Consider the following 22183-nt stretch of genomic DNA (forward strand, 5'->3'; position numbering starts at 1 on the left):
TATGTGTGTGCCTGTGTATATCTATGTGCGTGTTTGTGTCTATGTGTGTGTCTGTGTGTGTGTCTCTGTGTATGCATGTTTGTGTCTGTGTGTCTGTGCTTGTGTCTATGTGTGTGTCTATGTATATCTGTGTGTGTGTTTGTATCTTTGTGGGTGTGTGTCTGTGTGTTTGTGTGTCTGTGTGTGTGTCTGTGTATATCTGTGTGTGTGTCTGTGTATATCTGTGAGTGTCTGTATATCTGTGTGTGTTTGTGTGTCTATATGTGTGTCTGTGTATATCTGTGTGTGTGTCTGTATATCTGTGTGTGTGTTTGTGTGTCTATATGTGTGTCTGTGTATATCTGTGTGTGTCTGTATATCTGTGTGTGTGTCTGTATATCTGTGTGTGTGTTTGTGTCTTTGTGTGTGTGTCTGTGTATATCTGTGTGTGTATGCGTGTCTGTGTATATCTCTGTGTGTGTGTGTGTCTATGTGTATGCCTGTGTGTGCGTGTCTCTGTATATGCATGTTTGTGTCTGTGTGTCTGTGTGTGTGTCTATGTGTGTGTCTGTGTATATCTGTGTGTGTCTGTATGTCTATATATCTCTGTGTGTGTTTGTGTCTTTGTGTATGTGTCTGTGTATATCTCTCTGTGTATGTGTGTCTGTGTATATCTCTCTGTGTATGTGTGTGTGTGTTTGTGTCTATATGTGTGTCTGTGTATATATGTGTGTCTGTGTATATCTGTGTGTGTGTGTATGTGTGTCTGTGTATATCTGTGTGTGTGTGTTGGGAAGGGGTTGTACCAGGCACTGCTGTTGGGAGCAGGTAGCAGTAACATTGGCTGCTGAGCGTACCCAGCTTAAGAGCCTGCTGAACTGATTGCACCTGGATGACATCGTTAAATACAGATTAACTCTTCATTTAATGACTCCTGTTTAGAAATAAGGCAGAGTGGAAAATAGGTAAATAAGAATATCCAAACACAGTCTAAATCGATCCCATCAGAGCATCTGGGGCCGTGCCACAAAAACAAACCTCTCTGTAACAGCTCAGAAACATCTGTGTCTCTGTGCTTTAGCAAATTAGGACTTATTAACTAACAGATCTACGGATACTTAAAAATATCTACGCATGCGTATGGCACGGTGCAAGTGGTTTGTGGGGAATGTACTACATGGCCCTGAATGAAAACAAGCCAAGTAATTATGGGGCCCATGTTGAGGGTTTATTGCAGGTAGCTCTCATGTTATTGGAGGGAAGCAGAGTGACCACCAGTCTCCAGGTCTCTCCTGCATGAGCTAGACAACTGCAACACAGCCAAACTCCAGACTAAGCCACTTAGAGTCTGGATGGACGCAGACGATCCTTGGGACGTCTCTGTGAAGGGGAGCAAGCATGAAGCTTGAGGCTAAACTGCAGCTGAGGAGGCTGCTTGGAGCCAGATGGTAGGCATCCGTGATCCGTACCTTCCTGTATCTGCCCACACGGATGGCATCTTCAGGGAGAGTGGATGTTTTCGAAGTTGAGACGTGCCGGGCCACACTGCATCTTAAAATGAACCTATCCCTAAGCTTGAGTTATAAGGAGAAATAGAGGAAAGAGAAATCCCATTTCTGATTAACTCAGCTCTTAGGGGCTTGCCCACCCCCTCCTCTGGCCTCTCTGTTCTCATCAGTCACCAGATGCTGTCGATTCCCTGTGGAGCCCAGGCCTTCCTCATTTGTGTCTGCGTAGACCACAGAGCTCTGTGCCAGAGGTTATAAGCTCCGGGCTCCAGCTGATCAGTCAGCCCTGCACAGCACAATGAAACTCGCGCCCCGCCAACGTCAGTGTTCGTTCTCTCAGTGGGGGCTTCGCACATCAGCGTGGGACCCGTCTTGCTAGCCATTGCCCACACTCCCCCAACCTCCCCACTCTTCACTGCTCAGGGCGTAGGAGAGGCTGCAACATTCTGGTCGAGAGCCAAAGCCACTTGACCGAGACAAAACCTGCTTCTTTTTTTCTAACAAGTGTCTGCTATGGTGGGTATTACCCAAGGAAAGTCAAGAGAAACCTAATGATACGTGTCATTAAACACAACCGCGGTGCCTTTCTCCGCTGTGCTAAATAAAATGCCAGCTCTGTAGCTAGAAGGTGGCGTCCGTCCAGCTCAGTGGGAGCTGGGGATCCTGGCGAGTGACTTAATCCTGTTTCTGCCTCTGTCTCCCCATTAGCGCAATGAGAATAATAATAGACATTGACCTAATCCTCTCTGAGAGCCAGGCACCGTTCCAAGCACTTAGAAGTCTAATGTGTTTAAGACGTTGTCACATTTGTCCTCTGAGAAGTAGGCACGAAGTGAAGGAACTGTGCTCAGAGCTTTCTCTCAGGTCGCCGGGAAGACTTCAGGATATGCTCAGGGCTCTGGGGCACGGGAAAGTTCCTGCGGGTCTGGTTCCTGTGCTGGCTGACAAGGACAGTTGGGCAGCAGCTGGCAGGGACAGGCAAATAGGAGGAGGTGTCTTTTACTGTGTCTAGGGCTGGTCACCTAACAGGAGCTGCCCTTCCCCTGTCAGGAGGACCTAGATGTTGAGGCATTGGGAGTAAAGTCCAATTAGTCCATCAGGTAACCAGGCAGTTTTTCATGCTTTTGGTCTCTGGTGTCTGGTCTTGGCTGGAACACTGCAGAGTGATTCTAAATCCGTTTCCCCAAACGAGGCTGACAGAACAATTCGTCGAGCTTCTCCGAGAAGTGGGTTAAAGTGCAAATCCTGCAGCCTCATCTCAGACGGAATGCCATCCCTAACCACAGTCTGGAGCCTACATTGGACCGGTTTCTTGGTAACCTGCACTCAAATGTACTGAGAACTGCTGCCCCTCGAGTCTGGCGACGACCAGCTCTGAGTCCATAGGAGGGCGGGACTGACTCCAGGCAGGACTTCTCAGGGACATGACACAGGGTACCCTCCCCACATGGCTCCCCTTAGCACAGAAGAGATAGAACACCAAAAGGCCTCCTACCTTTCCGACAGAAAAGGAACTAATAGGGAGATTGGTGCGGCTAAAGTTGTGGGAGAGCACAAGCCACCGAGTGAGGGCTGCAGGAACGCGCCAGCAAGGCACCCTGTCTGCCCCGGCTTTCATTTCCCAAGTGTCCCACTGCTCAAGTCTGAGATGCGCTCTTACCCCAAGTTTCAGCTTCAGGAAGCCTGGCAGAGCTTTTGATGTTTGAGGAGACTCTGGGTTGGAATCAGTGGTCCCCGGAGCCCATGGTAGGAAAAAGGAGCCAGAAAGCGGCTAGGGAACGGCGAGGGTCTCAGGAGCCACGGAATTGTACCGTGCTCTGTGGCCTGGGCCACATCTGGAGACAACAGAGTCCAAGGGGACCAAGGGAGCATGATCTGAATGGTAGCTGGTCCCGAATCGGTAGGGCCAGTGGGGCCTTCATATTGGAGCGTCTTGGGGCTTATGCCAGTCATCCTTCTGAAAGGTGACTCGCTGTCTCAAAGATGAATCCCCTTTTACTCCTTTAGAAGTCCCAGCAGAGAAGCCTCTGCCATGAGGTATGGAATTAGACTTCCTGCAGGGTTTCGGGCTTTTGCCTCCTCTGGGATTCTGGGGGTCACCGCTATCCTGGGATAGCCCTTGTGGTGTTGCCAGCTCTAGGGAGCTCTGTCATCTGTAACCGAGAGAGCAGCCCACTCCAACCACTGAACTACCTGCTGCAGTTAGTAAGGAGCTGCCGAACCGCACGCAAACCCCAAGTGTGCCCTTAAGAGAAGAGCTAAACGTAGCTATGGTTTTTCTATGCCTCGATTTCCCCTTCCCAACCCTCAAGGAGGGACCCGCACTGGTTTCGAGATTCCTGAGCAGTGCCCTTGCACTAGGACTTTGCTTTGGGAAGGTTAAAGTCTGAGTTGCGGTGTGGAGCACAGGCCGTGAGCCTCTCTCCGGCTTGTTGTGCTGGTGTGGGTGGGTGAGCCTTGTTTTCTGGAGGTGAGTCACAGGGTACCCTCCCCACCTGCCATTGAGGGGTCTTGAAAGAGCCAAAAACAGCAAAAGGAGCCCTGTCCCTCCATCTTTCTGCAAGTGCTGGCTTTGAGACGAGACATCTGGGTCTGTGGATGTTAGAAGAAAATAGAAAGGAAGGAAGAAGGAAAGAGAGAGAGAGAGAGAAAGAGAGAGAGAGAGAGAGAGAGAGAGAGAGAGAGGGAGAGGGGGAGAGAGGGAGGAGGGAGGGAGGAGGAGGAAGGAAGGAAGGAAGGAAGGAAGGAAGGAAGAGAAAGAGAAAAAGAAAAAGAAAGCACTCTGTTGCCTCAACAGAACCAGAACCATGTATGAGCCTCAGCCCAGTTCTCTGCCCCAAACTTGAATGCTAAGATCAGCGTTCAGCTCAGTTTAAACTCTCCTGGTCTCTTAAAAACAAACGAGGGTTTCCTCCCAGTTTTGTTTAGACAGCTGCACAGATGGATCTGTGAACTGGGTGGTACGGAACAGGGGCCGTTTCCCCGGCTGCTGATAAGGACGGTGGGAATGAACACAGCCCTGGTGCTGGGAGTAGCTTTGTCTCTGCCTCTGCCTGGTGAGAAGGGAGTGGGGCAGCACAGAGGAGAAATTAGAGTTCTGTAAAGCCGGACACTGCTGAATGCGGAAATGCCCCTGAGGAAAGCAGGTGACCGTACTTATCTGGCACCCTGCATGCTCAGATGCCTCCAGGGAGGGTCCAGGGCTGACCAGGAGAGGACTGAGGCTTTACTGGATGTCACGTCATACAAGATTTCTCCCCTCGTAAGGCATTTTTTTTTTTGTCCTTTTCCTCCAGTCATTGTCCTTGAAAAAAATTCACACAGAAAGATGCAGCAGGAGCCATACAGGATGGCGAGATGCTACACATTTATGCTCCTCTGAGGGTGTGCATCACCCTCAGTCATCTGAATGACTCGAGAGGACAGCCAGCGCCATCGAACCTGGCAGCTAGCCGGGCCCATCATTCATGCCAAGCCCTGGCCAAAGTTGCCCTGCATATACTTCACACAGCATCTCTCTCTAACCGAATCATGAACTCTACGAAGGACGTGCTGTCTGTGGGAACCGCGCACTTCGTTCCACAGGAGGTTCGTGGGGCCCAGGCTCTGGGAAAAAGATGGAAGGACTCTTACAAATCTCAGCTGATGACCAGCACCTTCAGTGACAACTGAGGGGAATGAAAGCCAGGGCTGGTGGCACCTGACAGTGAGCGCTTCCATATTGAAGGTGTAGTCCCACTGGCAGTGTTCAGAGGACAAGGCCCTTCCTCCGTGTCTTAGGGTCACCGAGATGGAGCAGAGACCCATCTGGGGCAGAGCTTCTCAGACTGTAACAGTCCCCTTCACCAGCCCTCCTCGGGCCTGGATCCTTTTACATACAGGCAAAATTTTATGATGCAGCTAAAGTCAAGGGCAGAATGCAGCTGTCAACTAAATATCGGAATGAGGCGTTCCTCTCCAGCCTGACTGACACCAACAAGGAGGCCTCCATGCTGAAGGGCTCCCCTGTCAAGACTGGGCTTGGAGCACAGGGGGCCGAGAGCCTGTCCTCTCTCGTTAGTGTGGACAGCTGGGGAGTGAAGAACGTGGTTTTCATCAAATTAAACTGTCCCTGTGTGTGTATGTGTATGTACGTGTGTATGTATGTGGGTACGTGTGTGTATGTATGAGGGTGTATGTGTGAGTGTATGTATGTGTATATGTGTATGGATGGATGTGTGAGTGTATAAATATGTGCATGTATATGTGTGTATGTGTATACGTATGTGAGTATGTGTATGTATATATGTGTGTATGTATGTGTATGTATGTGTGTATGTATGTGTGAGTGTATATATGTATGTGTGTATATATGTGTATATGTGTGTATGCATGTATGTGTGTATGTGTGTATGTATATGTGAGTGTATGTGTGCATGTGTATATATATGTGTGTATGTGTGTGTATGTGTATGTGTTTATGTGTGAGTATATGTGTGTATGTTTGTGTATTTATGTGTGAGTGTATGTGTGTATATGTGAGTATATATGTGTGAGTGTATATATACATGTATATGTGTGTATGCATATGTGTGTATGTATATATGTGTGAGTGTGTGTATGTGTGTATGTGTATATGTATGTGTTATGTGTGTATGTATGTGTGAATGTATGTATGTATGTGTATGTGTATATATGTGTGAGTATATATATGTGTGTATGTGTGTATGTGTGTATATGTAGGTGTGTGTGTGTGTGTGTGTATGTGGTGTATGTCTATATGTATGTATGCCACATTCATACCTGGAGCCTGGTCAGAGGAAGACATTGGATCTCCCAGAACTGGAATCACACAGGGAGTTCTCAGGTCCCCGGAGACATCACCCTGAATGACCCTCGAATCTCAAAGGCTCTGGGGAACTCTGTGTTTAAAGGGATTGAGTGATAGGCTGTGAAGGGCAGGGATTCTGCAGGGCTGAGACTCCTGACCTCAGAGCTACTGGACATTCTGACCTGCGGAGATACCCAGAGGGAGGCAGCCTAGTGCTGAGACAAGCCACCCAGCATTCCAGAGTGCTTGCATGACGTGCTCTGGGATTCCTGCTCAGTTACCGAGCTAAGATAATCGCAGCACACACTCAGGTGGCATCATTTGCTCTGTGCCACAGAGTCCCAGGGAGCTCATGCGTATGCCAGGTCCTGCTCTGGGCCACGATCCCTGCATGGCAATGGCTTTCTCCTTCCCAAGGAGGCCTCACACAGTGCTCTTAGAAAGGTGTTCAGGGTAATAAGTTGTATGTCTGACAGCAGCCTCTTGTATCTGCAGTGAGTTCTCCTGTGTCCAAAGGGACTTTAACTGTTACACCTGCAGAAATCCTAGTTCCTCTGTTTTCAATATGTTAGATCTCTTTTTTACAGATGCTGGTACCAAAAGCTACTTCCCAACCTGCCTTATTTCTCCAGACATAGGGAGAATCATTGCTCAGCCATCTTTGTCAGCTCCAATATTTAAACTAAGCATAATAGCACTGGCTGTTTCTATGGTGTGCGTGCGTGCGTGTGTGTGTGTGTGTGTGTGTGCCTGTGTGTGTGTGTGCCTGCGTGTGCATGCGTGTACGTGTGTGTATGTGTGTGTGCCTGTGTGTGTGAGAGTGTACATGTGTGTGTGCCTGCGTGTGTGTGCGTGTACATGTATGTATATGTGTGTGTGTCGCCTTACTTGATTGGTTATTTTTACTCTTTCACAGGGCTGCCCACGTTCACAGTCTGCACCAAGGCACCATTGATCCACAGAGCTGTTTGTGGCTGATTCCCTAGGCTCCAGGTCTCACCTGTCTAGCAGCAACTCGAGACACACCCACTTCTGGGTTTCCTGTGCTCCTCAGGCCTTGGTGAGGTATTTTTATGGGTGAGTCAGCTGGCAGACACAGCTTCTTAAGGACTGCAGTGACACTCAGCTGCAAGGTACCCTCTGTGCCCCTGCTTGGGTCAGTGCAGATCTTGACTTCTGGCCCTGGTCCCTGGTGCGCCCAGCCTGCCTGAGGTCTCAGCTGCCGGCCCAGCTCTCCCTGAAGTTTCCTCGCTGTTCTTTCGGCTGTTTGCGTCTGTGAAGAAGGCATCCGGTGTGCTTAATCTAGTGCTTTGACAGTTTTCATGGCTGTGGAGGTGTCGGGTGGGGGGGTGTCAAATAAGTTGTCTAAAAATCTCTGAAGGAAATGTCTCTGCCTTGTCATGATTGGCATTCCCCTGCTCCCTGGAGGTTCCACACAGTTCCCAAGGCTGGGACTCACAAGAGCTGGCACTAGAGAAAGAGACTGGGCGGAGAGTAAGGAGTGTGACCTTGCAGGACAGGTGTCAAAGCAGGCCTCAGTGATCACCTGTCCTCTTGGCTTCCTGGTGTCACGTGCTCTCCCCTGCTTATGACTCTGGTCCTGTGACACTTGGTGTCCATTACAGTCTTATGTCATTCAACAACAATGAGACTCTCTGAGATAGTCATCACCGTGTGACTACTACCCGGGAGTGACTCACACACCTGGACAAGGCAGGTAGGTCATTGGCCAGGACTCTCGGTTCAGCAGGAGGTGTGGGAAGAGGCCCGGGACTGCTGCTGGTGTTTTCAGTAAGCTTGTTTTTTATATGCCGGGGTTTGCACTCATGATGGGAAAAACAGTATTGTGTAAACCGGGCAGCTGCCGGCTCTGACTGAGGACGATACTAGACGTAATGTTGTGAGTGAGATGCCTGACAGGCAGGCTTGCTCACCGCAGCGTCCCGATCTGTGTGAGCGGCACAGCGCTCTGTGATGTTTCTAAGACTGCTTCACTGAGCTGGGGAGACTGTCCGCTCTGTCCTAATCCTGAGGCCACAGTTAAACATTGTTGAATATAGTTTGTTCGCTAACAGAGGCCGTCTCTCTCAGTTTGGGGATTCAGAGCACTGCAAAGCTTTTCTCTGGGCAATGTTTGGCGTCTCTGGAACATGACAGGTCGGTAGAACACCATCACATACTCCCTGTATCTCTCCCCGGAGTCCTCCTGTGCTGTGTGTACTCACGGTACAGGTTATTATCATTCACCTTTCTTTGTCTCTGATGGTGGGGATTATGGCAGCTCCCCATGGCCACAGGGGGACCAGGAGGACAGGGATCCCCAGGGACATTGGTGACAGACCATCACCCTCACCTCACGCTATCATCTTGCAATCATCTGCTACCTCACCCACTTTCTGTCCATGAATAACTGAGTCTCACCTTCTGGGCTCCCGGGACACAGGCAGCACCCACGCTGCTCCCAGAGGGATTGTGGGTAAAGGACAAAGTTGGGGAGCATGGAGGTTGACTGGGTCGCTAGGCCATGGGAAGAGAACATTGGACTGTGGTGATTTTAGGATAAACTAAACAAATTTGAGAATACGGGAGCAGCTCCTCATTCCTGCCTCAATTCAGTTTCATGTTTGCAGAAAAACTTATATTTTTATGTTTTCAATTTATTTACCATTATTATTATTGTGTGTGTGTGTGTGTGTGTGTGTGTTTGTGTGTACAGGCAGATGCATACATCAGTGCACATGTGGAAGTTGGGCAACAGCTTCAGAGAACCGATTCTCTCTGACCAGCACATGGGATCTGGGAATTGAACTCGGGTCTTTGTGTTTGGCAGTAAGCACCTTTTAAGAGTCCCCCCCCGCCCCCCCCAGAGCTGAGGACCAAGCCCAGGGCTTTGAGCTTGCTAGGCAAGCGCTCTACCACTGAGCTAAATCCCTAACTCCAGCAAGCACCTTTATCCACTGAGCCTTCTCACCAGTCCTGAAAAGCCTGTCTTTAAAATGTTCAACAAACATTGAAGGGTGTAGTGTGTGCAGAAGACACAGGAGAGTAACCACATATTGGGAGAAAATATTCTTCCCTTCAGCTGATGAAAATCCCCAGAAGTCCCCCCCAGGAGTTCATTCAGCCCACGACTTCCCAGCTCTGTGCCTAACTCAGCTACAATGTCATCTGAGTTCCTCTAGGCTTTGTCTGGGTCCAACCTCCTGTCCCTACTACTGCTACTACTGTCCACTACTACTGAGAGAAGGAATGCTCTCAGACGGTGATGTGAAGAACTCAGAGGCATCCACAAGTCATCTTTTTACACTTTCACTGTATGTGTGCATGTGTGAGTGTGTGTGTGTGTGTGTGTGTGTGTGTGTGTGTGTGTATGTGCCAAGGCATGGCTATGGAAGTCAGAGGACTTCTTGGAGAAGTCAGTTCTCTCCCCACCATGTGGATCTTGTTTAGTGATGGGCAGAGGTGGTTTGGTGCCCCCCACCCACCCATGAGAGTAACCAGCAGAGGACCAAGGTTAGGCAGTGGCTGCCAGGAATGATGGCCTGCCTGGGCAGCCCAGGTCAGAGTAAGAATCAGGCCTGGCCAGCCCAGGAGCAGGCTCAATCATTCACTATCGGATCAGTAAATAGAGGGCGTGAGGGGAGCATTCTCCACCAGTCCCCGGAGAGATTTCTGTGTCTATTTTTCAAATGCCCCAGACGGTACCTGGAGCGGACACTATCCCCTCTCATCCCCACATTCCTGCAAGCCCCGTCACTTCCCAAGCATTCTAACACATTTCATCTCAAGCTGTTTTTCACCATGTGGAACTTGCTATCTCACCTAAAAGGAATGTGGGTCTGTCCTTTACAGGTTTCCCAAATGTGAGCTGGGCTCGGAGACAGGACACACCTCCACCCGATCTCCACAGGGTCTTTAGGTTCCTTGGCTCTCCGTCTCTGGTGGAACCCTTCAAATGCCACAGTGACCCAACAGAAAGGAAAGATGAGGCAGATTTAGTACCACCCAGCACAGCTGCCTAGGGTGTAAGGGCCAAGCTGCTTAGTGCGTTAAGGATCATACGAGGGAGGGGGAGAGGGGAAGAGAGAGAGAGAGAGAGAGAGAGAGAGAGAGAGAGAGAGAGAGAGAGAGGAGACAGACAGACAGACAGATGGGATAAGAGTAAACTCTCCCACTCAGAGCCCCATTCTAGCCTTCTCCCTCAGCCAGGCAGCCCTAAGAACCCATGCCAGCATCTGTATACTCTGCTCCCCTGTCACCCACCGTCCTTCCCAGAGTCAGACCTAGGTGAGGAATTTGTCCTAAGAGGAGAGAGAGGGAACAGCAGGGAACCCCAGCCTTGAACTAAGCCCCTTCATATGGCTGCTGAGGACAGAGTGGAGGAGGGAGAGAAGCATTACCGGCCCATCCTGGGATCACACGTTTAGACATTCAGTGTGTTCTTAAATAAAGTGATTCACAAGGGGATTGTGTTTTGAGTGTGGGTGTCGTAGAAAGGGAGGGAGAGGGGTTAAGTAAGACAAAGAATTTGTTAAATGTGAATATTGAAAATGCATAATATTTTCAGTTTCAGAGGGTTGTGTGTGCATGCGTGTGTGTGTGTGTAAGCATGTGTGTTTGCATGTATATTACATTCTGAAAAGGCTCTGAGTGTAGATATTTAGATTTCTAGGCGCTTTAGACAGCATCCATTTCAGAGCTCCTGCCCTCTGAAAGCTGTTTGTAAGTAAGTATCACTAAGTATCACAGTGTTTGTTTCTCTTTCTTCTCTGGCAGTGCAGGGAGGCTGAAGACACAGCCGCAGTCAGGCTTATGAGGTCAAGGGAAAACAACCTTAGGGCAGATGGGGGAGGAGGGGAGCCAGGGAGGCATCAACACTGGAGAACAGATGAAAGGCAGGAGCTTTCAGGACCTCAGAGCTCGGGGTGAATGAGTTAAGAACGGTGCGCACTGTGCTCGGCGGAGGCTGAGATGTCTGAAGCTAAACAAATGGGGAACCCCAGCCAGCCCCACCCTCCACAGACGTCAAGACCTTTGCTTCTTCAAATATATTTTTACATGAGATAGCACCTACGTGGTGGTCAGAAGACAGCCTTCCAAAATAGATTCTCTCCTTCCAACATGGAGTCCAAGGATCGTATTCAGGTTGCCAGGTTTACAAAGCAAGTGCCTTTGTGTTCGGACCCAGTTCTCTTTCTAAATGATAATAACCTTTATCAGTAAGGACACAGGGCTAGTACAACATGACGTTCTCAACCATGTCATGGGCCCTCCCCACACCCTGCCTAGGGCCCCTTCTTCCTCGGAGCACACTGATTTCAGACTCACTTCCAAAGCCCTGAGCAGGGCTTGCCTTTACGAGAGCAAAGTCTCTTAGCATGTGCTCCTGTTGCTGGTTTGTTTTGCTCACCTGTCTCTGTGTGTTACAGGATGTTCACAACTACTTAGGGTCCACAGAGGGAACTTTGCATAGTTTATCCGTCTGTCCCACCACAGAGGGACGTTCAAGCATTGCCTGGGTTTGAGCTACAAAAACATTAGCAGGAAGCCCTTTCTTGTGACCATGAGGAAGAGTATACAGATCTGGGCACAGAACTGTGGGGGTGAATGAGTCAGGCTCTTGGCCATCCATCCAGGCTGACACTCAGACACCCCAGCAGTAGCTGGTTGGACACCACCACCTCCTCGCTGGGGTGTGACATCTCACTGAGACCCTGATCTGAATTTCCATAATGGCTGTTCATTAGTCGTTTGAGCAGCTGCTTTTCCCCAAGTGCCCACTCTGATCTCCAGTGACTGCTACGAGGCTGTCTGTCCTTTTGATGTCGTATCTGTAGGAGATCTTTGTGTCCTGTAACTGTGGTAGACATCTTTTCATTCCTTCCGTGGTGGGTTCCGGTGAATAGAAACTATACATTTTAATACGTCCCAGCATATGCATCTGCTGAGCTCCCCTCAGCCGCAGCGGTGCGTTGTGTGAGCCTGAGTCTTCATCTTCACATTTGATCTCCCATCCACTGACACTGTTTTCTGTAATAAAGGCCTAGAGTGGTGGTGCACCTATGGTCCTGGCCCCGCCCCATCCCGGCCCCGCCCAGGCCCCGCCCCAGGCCCCGCCCCAGCCCTGTCACAGAAGACTGAGGCAAGAAGATTTTGAAGACTGGGAGTTAGTTCAGCGCTAGCCTCAGAACCCCATCAGAAAAACCATTTTTTAAATGGGGCTGGGGAGATTGCTCAATGGTTAGGAACATATACCGCTCTTGGAGAGGATGTAAGTTCTATTCCTAACACACACCCCAGGCAGCTCACAGGTATCTGTTATCCAGTTCCCATTTCTTCAGGCACTCATAGGCACATGACACACAAACAACATACACGTAAATAAAATAATGAACACCTAAACGTTATTATTTTTATTATCTATAGTTTTATTGTCTTCTGGATACCCAGCATTATATACCTTAAAAAATCTATTTTCCATCCGCATACTCCCGACGCAGTCCGACATTGTCTTAATTTCGGCCGCTTTTGTCTCCTACTGAAGGCACTCCATTTTGCCTCTACCTTTTTCTTAGCAGCTCTTGTTCTTTTGCACTTCTGTACAAACTGTAGAATCAGCATGTCGGATTGCACAAGAAGCCCCAGTGGGATATTGATTAGTGGTTCATTAAATCTGTTCAGATCATTTTGGAGGAAGCAGTAACATCCATAAATATATAGGGGTTTCTCCCATGTATTCAATTTCTCAGCATTTCAAGAATGTTTAATAGATTACTTGTAGGGTTTTTTTTTAAACACATCTTTTGTGTTTAGAAAACACATCGATTTATTCTCAGCTGTTTTGAGCTAAATAAAGTTGCTTTTGGGGCCAGCAAGATAGCTCAGCAAATAAAATCGCGTGGCATGCAAGACTGACGACCGGAGTTCAATCCCGAGAACTCTGTGGAAGAGGCGAACTGACTGCTGAAAACTCCACACACCGTGCACAAAATACTTTTTTTTTTAAATGCAATTAAAGGAGAAATTGCTTTTAACTTCATTTAGTAATCACTGTGAAAATGACACTTGTCCTCTTGTCCTTTTCAGCTAGGAAGACGCAATTTGTTCATGTCAAAATCTAGGCAGGATATGTAACATGTAAAATCGGGATGTGGGCAAAGTGTGGTATGAACTGTGACAGAGAGAGGAGGAAGAGGACATGGTCATCCCCACCAGGGGCAAGGGATGGCCATTTCCACAGCTCAGGGACTCCTCGATACCGTTCAAAGAATACCACATGCAATGACACGCAGGGTCGTTCATTGGTCGTGGATTGAGTTGAAGGCTCAGTCTGTGACCTTTGTAAGCTTGGAGACCTGAAATCACATCCCTAGAATGCAGGTTTAAAAGCCAGGAGTGATTCCTGAAAGGCTCTGCCAGAACCTGAGGAATACCACGGATGCTCGCAGCCGACCATTGAACTGAGAACAGGGTCCCCAGTGGAGCAGTCAAAGGACTGAGGTAGCTTAAGCCTAGGGGGTTTGTAACCCCATAGGAAGAACAACAATATCAACCAACCAGACCCCCCCCCCAGAGCTCCGTGGGGCTAAACCATCAACCAAAGAGTACACATGGAGGGACCCATGACTCCAGCCAAATTTGTAGCAGAGGCTGGCCTTTGTCAGGCATCAATGGGAGGAGTGGCCCTTGGTCCTGTGAAGGCTCGATGCCCCAGTGTAGGGGAATGCCAGGGTGGGGAGGTGGGAGGGAATGGGTGGGTGGGGTGCACCCTTATGGAGGCAGGTGGTGGGGGCATGGAATGGAGGTTTCCGGAGGGCAATCCAGGAAAGGGGATAACATTTGAAATGTAAATAAAGATAATACCAATAAAAAATGGGGAAAAGGAAGAAAGAAAGAAAGAAAGAAAGAAAGCAAGCAAGCAAGCAAGCAAGCCAACCAGGAGTGGGCCACACACTTTAACCCCATTGCCGGGACAGGGGATAAGACCCAGAGACAGGAGGATTCCTTAAGATCATTGGTCAGCCTGCCTAACTAAGTGAAAAACCTTCAGTTGAAAGAGACCTGACTCAAGAAAAGATAGAAAGACAGACCAGAGGCTATGGGGGCGGGGGCACAGCAACAGAGAAAGATGGAGAGTGAGGAGGAAAGACAGCAGTCTGGCCTCCAGTCTCACACATAGATGCATGCACGCACACACACACACACACACGCATGCACTCGCACATGCACACACGTGCATGAATAGTAGCATCACAGCCAAACCAGGACATTCTGTGAGCTCTCCTGAGACTCACCCTCCTCTGGGCTCATCAATAGGGAATTTGTAGCTTGCAACTGGGAAAGTTAAAAAAAAAAAAGTACTTTGTGTCTCCCTCTGTATCAGAAGCCAGTAAGGCCAGTCTTTCTAGCAATAACTAATACCCATTCTACTTTACAACTGAATCATTAAATGGATACATTTTATACTTTTATTAATTATCAGAATTAGTGGCTTCAGTAGGTTTTTATTTTATTCTATTTCCCTTAATGCTGTTCTTTTAAAATGTGCACTTTACAATAATTTCATCAGTAGGAAACATAAAATTATCCATTAAAAGCTGACTACAGTAATGAATGCTTTTAATCCGAGTCCTACAGAAGCAGAGGCAAGCAGATCTTTGTGAGTTTGAGGCCAGCCTGTTCCATATAGAAAGTCCTAGGCCAGCCTGGGCTACACAGTGAGATTCTGTTCCTGCCGGTCCATAGCAGTTGCCCGTTGAGACTGGGATTCAGAGTCCCTAAAAAGGGTGAGACCGCTCTCTCAGCCGGACTTCACAAAGCCTGAGATAGTTCGGTTTGTCCCACCCAATGCCCCTAGAGGGAAATGGTGGTTCTTGGTCCAGTGCATTTCACAAGAGCTCTACCAGGATCCACAGGTGTTTCTTCACTCTCCAGAAAAGAGATGTGGGAGAGCCGGTACACCCGCACTGAAATCATGGAGGAGAGTCCCACAGAAGCTGCTGCATGGACAACACCATCTTTTGCATCTTGACTGAATTCCTGGAAGCCTTGGTAACTCAATGAACTCATTCCCATGGCTGACCATGTATAGATTAATGGAATGTGTGTGTGGGGGGGTAAATTTGGGAATTTCGGTGGTTTATCGTTCCTTAACTCATACATTTCTATAAGTTTTAGATGATTTGTTTCATTTTGAACAGATCTGCCTCATTCTCAACTTCTGAGAGAAATCGCTTTTACTACTTAATAAATGGTTTGCTGACAGAGATGGGCATCAGATCCCCTGGAGTTGCAGGCAGTTGTGAGCCACCTGACCTGGGCGCTAGGAACAGGACTCAGGAGCTCGGGAAGAGCAGAAAGCACTCTCAACAGTTTGAGTCCTCTCTCCACCCCTACTATAGCTTCACTAAGATAAAGTTCCATGTTAACTCTAGCTTGGGTTCCTCTTAAAATACCGAGTATTTTCAGAACGCTTCGCTTCTGTCCAGACAATTTTACTGTTTATCCCCTTTGGTAACTTCCAGCGTGAAACTGACCTTGTAGAGCTTCCTGTTAGGTGTGGCTACAGCTAGCATCCGCCTGCTACAGGTCTCCAGGAAGGTTTTGAATCTTTAAGATGGCTGTCATCCTCTCTACAGTCAGACCAGGAAGGTCACCTCCCCCCTCTGAGAGCAAATGTTGATGGCTTTTTCGTGTTTTAAAGTTTTCTTTCACCCAACTAGCTCCCAGATAATTGAAATCGAACTATTATATTGATGTATCAAGCTCTAAGGGCACAACAACTGAGCAGTATCACTCCATTTCAATCCTCTAAGCTAACCTAGCTACCTCCCAGGCAAAATCCCCGAGATACTTGCATTTTACAGCTCTCTCTGCTTCAGGTCTTTTTCCATGGTGTCTCCTGGACTCTTTCCTGGTGGCAAATTCCCCCCCTCCCCCCTCCCCCCCTCCCTTCTTTTCCCTCCTCCTCTGGATGGGAGGAAGTCTAGCCCTATTCTCTCCCCTGCTCAGTCACTGGGTGATCAGCCAGCTTTATTGACCATTCACAGAGTAACTGGGGAGCAGTGTTTACATAACACCGAGAAGAGAAATTTTTAGACTAAGGACGCAGCCAGATATGGAAGGCATAGAACTCAGCATTAAAATAATGCAAGGATAATCTTTACAGAGGGCACCATAACATCATGCCTATAGGCAAAATAGGTTCGATGTTTTCCGCTTCATGTTTGGGACCAATACCCTGCCCTTCAGTTCACCCTACTGTGGTTCACAACTAAAGAGCTTTACAGAAAAGTAAAAGAAACTAATAGGAAAGAGTACTATATTCATGGATCTAAACAATATTTATGGTTATTGCTTCCTCCCTAATGGCTAGAACTCTCTGGTCTTTCTCCTATGAGTTAGGAGGTCCACTCGACACCACATGTCCCTACCATCAGCTTTTGTGTACCTGGGCTGAACACCTTAGCTCAGCACTGCTGACTGTATCCTCTGAGGGGTGTGGCCTGTGGAGGGTGTGGCCTGTGGGTGTGGCCTAGGGAAGGGTGTGCCCACAAGTGAAGGAGCTCCTCTGATTTTCTTTGTCCTTCTGCATACTCTTCCTGCCTTGAATAATAATCTTTGCCTCCAAACATTCTCTCCTTCACAGCTATTCTCTCTGCAATGAATCATCGGCAGCCATCTTCCACAGGCTTTGCTTGCGAGGTGGGGGCACAGGTAGCAGCTGTGGAGAGGTCAGTGGCAGAGGAAGCCTCTGTTTCACTTGTCTGCAACATGGCGCCGGTGGGTGACAGGCAGAGGCCTAGTGGGGGACGGGGGGTTAGGCAACAGCTGGCCATTGTTGGAACCAAAATTTCCACTGAAGGGTAGACTGGGTAAGTCTTAGAATAGAATGAGCACCCATGCCACAGAGAAGGAGACCCTGGTGGCTGAGTGGAGGAGGCCAGGGTTCTGTTTTGTTTTTAAAGTAGTAAAGTACAGGTTCTCAAACAGTTCAGGACGGCTGGTAACCTTATATAACCAAGGAACACTGCCTTTGTCTACAGGGGCTGAGATTACAGGCATCATGCCCCAGCAAGAATGAGCTACAGAAAGAAAAAAAAAGCAAAACAAAGAACAAGAAACTGAGCGGTCATTTCAGGCGTGCATTCCTTCTAAGGCACAGACTAGGAGCCGGAGCAAGGGGCCGCAGCAGTCCGCATCAGGTTTCTCTGGGTTACCTTCTCCACGAAGCATGGGGCGGGGGCGGGGAGGGGTACTTCAGTATCTTGCCAACTGGAACTGGCCTGCACGGGGAAACTTGGCTGCGGTTCCTCATTTCTGCTGTTTTCTTGGAAGGTCTGACCACCGCTCATGTTCTGTTTGGTGACATGGCACGAGGGACGCTGTTTTTATTTCAGTCAAAGCCCGTGCGTGGGCCTGGGAGAACCATCCCGGTAAATCGATGTTCCCAGGTGGCTTTCTACCTAAAAGCCTGCAGTGACTCCCAGCAACCTACAGGGAGAACTCTCTTTTCTAAGCCCTGAACTCCATATGCTCCTCTCCCCTCCCCCCACGATGCCGCCATCGCCCTCGCCTCCACCGAAATCTGTGCTCTGGTCTTTGAGGTCACAAGACCACAGACATCACCTTGGGTAGGGATGCTTGTGTCTCAGTTCCACTGAACAACTTGTCAGACAGATCTTATGCTCAGTTCTGCTCAGGGAAGCTACCCGCTGGCTGGAAGACACCACATTCCGTGTGCCCAGCAGCATATACCGGCTGATAGAGATATTGTGGAAATATCGTTCCTTTTAAGATCGGCTTTTGCAAAAAACAAAAAAGTGATGTAATATGTTTTCAATTCAAATATCTGTTTTAAATGTCCTGTCTTAGCCACGAGTGGCTGGCTTGTGTTTATGAAGCAAAGCTGGACTGACCGGAAGTGGCAGAAGGAGACTGTTTCCTTTTGCCAACAATTAATCTGGGTTCTGGGGACAGGTGATCCTGCTCCCTGCTGTGAACCACTGGGCTCCAAGATCTGGGAGTGGCCGGTGGACCTGAGGGCTGAGAACACCAGCGAGCTCAGCTCAGAGCAGCGAGGTTAGGCAGCTAGGACAGGTGAGGTGGACTCTGGCCTCTCTGGCTCCCTAGGGGTCAGGGATACAGCCACTGGGCAGCTCTTGGAACGTGGGAAGAAGAGAGTGGAAGAAATCGCCCTCCCCCACCCTGCCAAGTATGCCTCTCTATCCGTGACAGGGAGTGGAGAGGACCTCAGGCTCAGTGTGCAAGGAATGGGGACTCAGTAGTCACCCACCAGGGCCATTGTCTATTGCTGTGTCCTAGACCCAGTGCCATGAGATACTTAAGCTCTCTATGGGCACCATGGCTAGGCCCAGTGCAGACACAAGGCTACACATGATTGCTGTCTGCCTGGATGGCACCACCCACCAGACACATGGGTATCTGTGGAAGAAAGAAATTCTTGGTTCAATCCAGAGTTCATTACAGAATTCTTACAAGAGGCAAATTGGTCTTAGGAGTCTGGCTTGAGCTGTCTTGGAGTTGGGTACTCAGGGTGAGCAGAGGCAGACCATGAAGATAGTGTCCCTGTCAGCTTCAGACTCTGGCTTTAGGGTCATCTAAAGTCACAGATGCTGCGAAGACTGTCATCAGAGGGAGAGGTGTCACAAGCCCAGCTCCTCCTGAGGTCTCTCCCCATTCCCCTGTGCTTGCAAATGCTGTCTTTCCCATCTCCTGACAAGATGGGTCCTGTGCATGTTTATGCCCTGATCTTTTCTTATAAGAAACCCAGTTACATTGGGCCAGACACACAGACAGCATCACTCTGAGGTAATCACCTCTTCACGGACCCTGACAGGGTCACCATCTTATGAGGTGCCGACCAGGTTTATGTGTGCAGAACTCACTGAGGTGCTGAAACCCCCCTACTGCTACCCAGCAAGGTAGGGTGTGGGAGACCCAGGCAGGGCCTCGGGACTCTGGCAAGGTGTTGGGATTTTATTGGCTGGTGGAAGGTCTCAGACCAGAAACCTGTGTGAGAGACTTAGACTTGCAAGGCCCTCTGTGAGATGAAAGAAAGGGTAAGGAGCCAGTGAGGGGCTCTCTCTCCCCCTCTACATCCTCTCCCTCTTTCCCCACTGTCCCCTACTCCCCTGTGTGTGTCCTTGAACACATGTATGCACCTGTCCATCACTGGTGGCTGCTTTCTGATAGGCTCTCCATTTTAGGCCGGGACTACTCCTGGGATGTCTTGGTGTCATCCCAAAGCTTGGACACCAGAGCAGAGGGTGGTGGGACAGAGAGAGCCTAGGTAAAGCCACAAAGAGACAGTAGCCACAACTCATGCTTGGGGAAGCAGGGAGCGGCTTCCTAAACTTGAACTTTACCCGTCTATAGGATGAGGAAAGCCAGGGGTTTGTCCCGCATCCCTCTCCATATGTTGGCCCAGACCCTGAGGTTTACAGGACACATGGCAGGAAGTGATGCCAGCCAGGCTGAGAGAAGCATGCCCTGGGCAGGCCTGACAAGAAGACCGCACAGGACAAAATTCAAGGAATTTAGACCCTGTGAGCGCTGTGAGAACTGTGTTGCTCAATGTCTTCATGGCCAACTGTGAGGAACATCCAGGAAGGTGAAGAGACATTCTCAGAAGAGGGACAACTTCCTGTTCCCTCATCCCAGGCAGAGGGACAGAGTTCACATCCTAACTATGGGGAGCAACGGAGCGGCCTAGTGTGCATTGGCCCCAGGAAGGAAAATTGTATCCTCACAGCTCAATGGCGAAGGTATGAGGCTGCTCAGGGACTCCTGCTGCCTGTTCAGGCTACTGAAGTCCCTACATAGGGAGGGAGGGCATTCTACCCACGTGTGCGTGGGTGTTTGTGTGTACGTGTGTGTGTGTGTGTGTGTGTGTGTATCTGTGTGGTGTGTGTCTGTGTGTGGTGTGTGTATGTATGCATATTTATGTGTGTATGTATGTGTGTATTTATATGTATATGTGTGTGTGGTGTGTGTGTATATGTGCAAAGTGTGTGTGGTGTGTGTCTGTGTTTATGTGTATGTGTGCGTGTGGTCTGTGTGTATGTATGTGTGTGTGTGTGGTATATGTAAATATCTGTGTATATTTGTGTGGTATGTGGTGTGTGTATATGAATGTGTATGTGTGGTATATGTATGTATGGTGTCTGTGTGGTGCACGTATACATGTTCAGATGTGTGTGGGCACACGAGGTCACGCATGTGTGTGCACTGCGTGGGGAAGCTGTAGACTGAGTTTGGGTGTCTTCCCCAATCCTTCTCTTGTCATTTCTTTTTCTTTTTTTTCTTCTTTTTTTCAGAGCTGGGGACTGAACCCAGGACCTTGCGCTTGCTAGGCAAGCGTTCTACCACTGAGCTAAATCCCCAACCCCTCTTGTCATTTACCAAATCAGGGAATCTTGCTGATCCTGGAACTCACTGAACTAGATGGTCTAGCTAGCCAGTTAGTCCAGGGCATCTAATTTGGAATGTACTCTTGGTTACACCGCTGTGAATACACCAAGTTTGCACTTCAGATTGGTAGACTCCATAATGGGGGAGCCATACCCCACAAGGCTGTTTGAAAACCATGGGAGAGGGTCAGCCTGGGCTGTTCTTTCTTTGGGTACTGGTTGGTTTTTGTAAACTTCACCCAAACCTATACACAACCAGAAAGAGAAATATCAACTGAGAAAATGCCCCCTTGCATGGCCTGTAGGCAAGTCTGTAGGGCAATTTTTAAAAATTAATGATTGGTGTGGGATGCTCAGGCCTCTGTGGGTGGTGCCGCCCCTGAGCAGGGGTCCTGGGATCGGTGTGAAAACTGCTGAGCTAAGCAAGCCGGTGGGCAAGCAGTGCTCCTATGGGGCTTGTGCTCCAGTTCCTGCTTCCAGGTTCCTGCCTTGGCATCTCCTAATGGACTGTGACCTGGGATATGTAAGCTGAATAAATAAATCCTTTCCTCCACAAGCTGATTTTGGTCAGTGTTTATCACAGCTAAGGCAGGTTCACATGTACAGACGTGCAAATGCACATAGGCACGCGCACACACACACACACACAAGTCTTTCCTCTGAGAGGAATTTACTCTTTTTGTCACACACTCGGAAACTCGCTGTCAGTCTTGAAGGCCTTGGGGACCCACGGGAACATCAGACACCAAGGCACACTCTCCTGGGTATTTCTCATGTGAGCACTTCCTTCAGTGTTCCCTCCCCCCCCACCCCCGCCCTCTTTCTATTTTTATCTCAAGCACATAGTAGCTATTAATTCTCACTAAGTACTTCCGAGCATAAGGCTTGCTGGGCTTGTCTCGATAAGAAGAGACCCATTTAAAAGCAGGATCGTGTAAAGTAAATATTTTCTTTTCCTCCTTTAAAACCCGATCAAGATGAACCTTCCGGAAACCATCTGCGCGGATGCTCTTTGGTCAGGCATCGCAACTGCTATCATCCTTTGTCCTCACGACAGGCTCGCTCACATTGCCCTCCCCCACCCCTTCCCCAGGGTAATAGCAAGTACTTCTGTGTTCTGGTCCGTGGGCTGAAACATTAGCATTTGTTGATTACGTCACAGCACAATTCTGCGCTCACATTCATTTCATGCCAAAAGACATTGTGGCTGGCTCTGGTTTAGAGCTATAAACTATCTAGCACTAGTCTTATTTCCTGGTTTCATTACACCTTTGCATGGTTTTCACTCGACTGTGAACATTGATGTCCTTTCCAGGGTGTGGCAGGGCCCTGGAACCTACCTGATGTGGGCGCGCATGCGCACCAGTGCATACTGTGCTACGCTGCACCTGAGGTGGGTGGAGGTGACTCCAGGTGGGATAGAAAAGTCCAGTGCCTTCTGCCTTCTCTGTAGC

The sequence above is a fragment of the Rattus rattus genome, chromosome 17 (genome assembly GCF_011064425.1).
Source record: "Rattus rattus isolate New Zealand chromosome 17, Rrattus_CSIRO_v1, whole genome shotgun sequence".
NCBI classification, from domain to species: domain Eukaryota; kingdom Metazoa; phylum Chordata; class Mammalia; order Rodentia; family Muridae; genus Rattus; species Rattus rattus.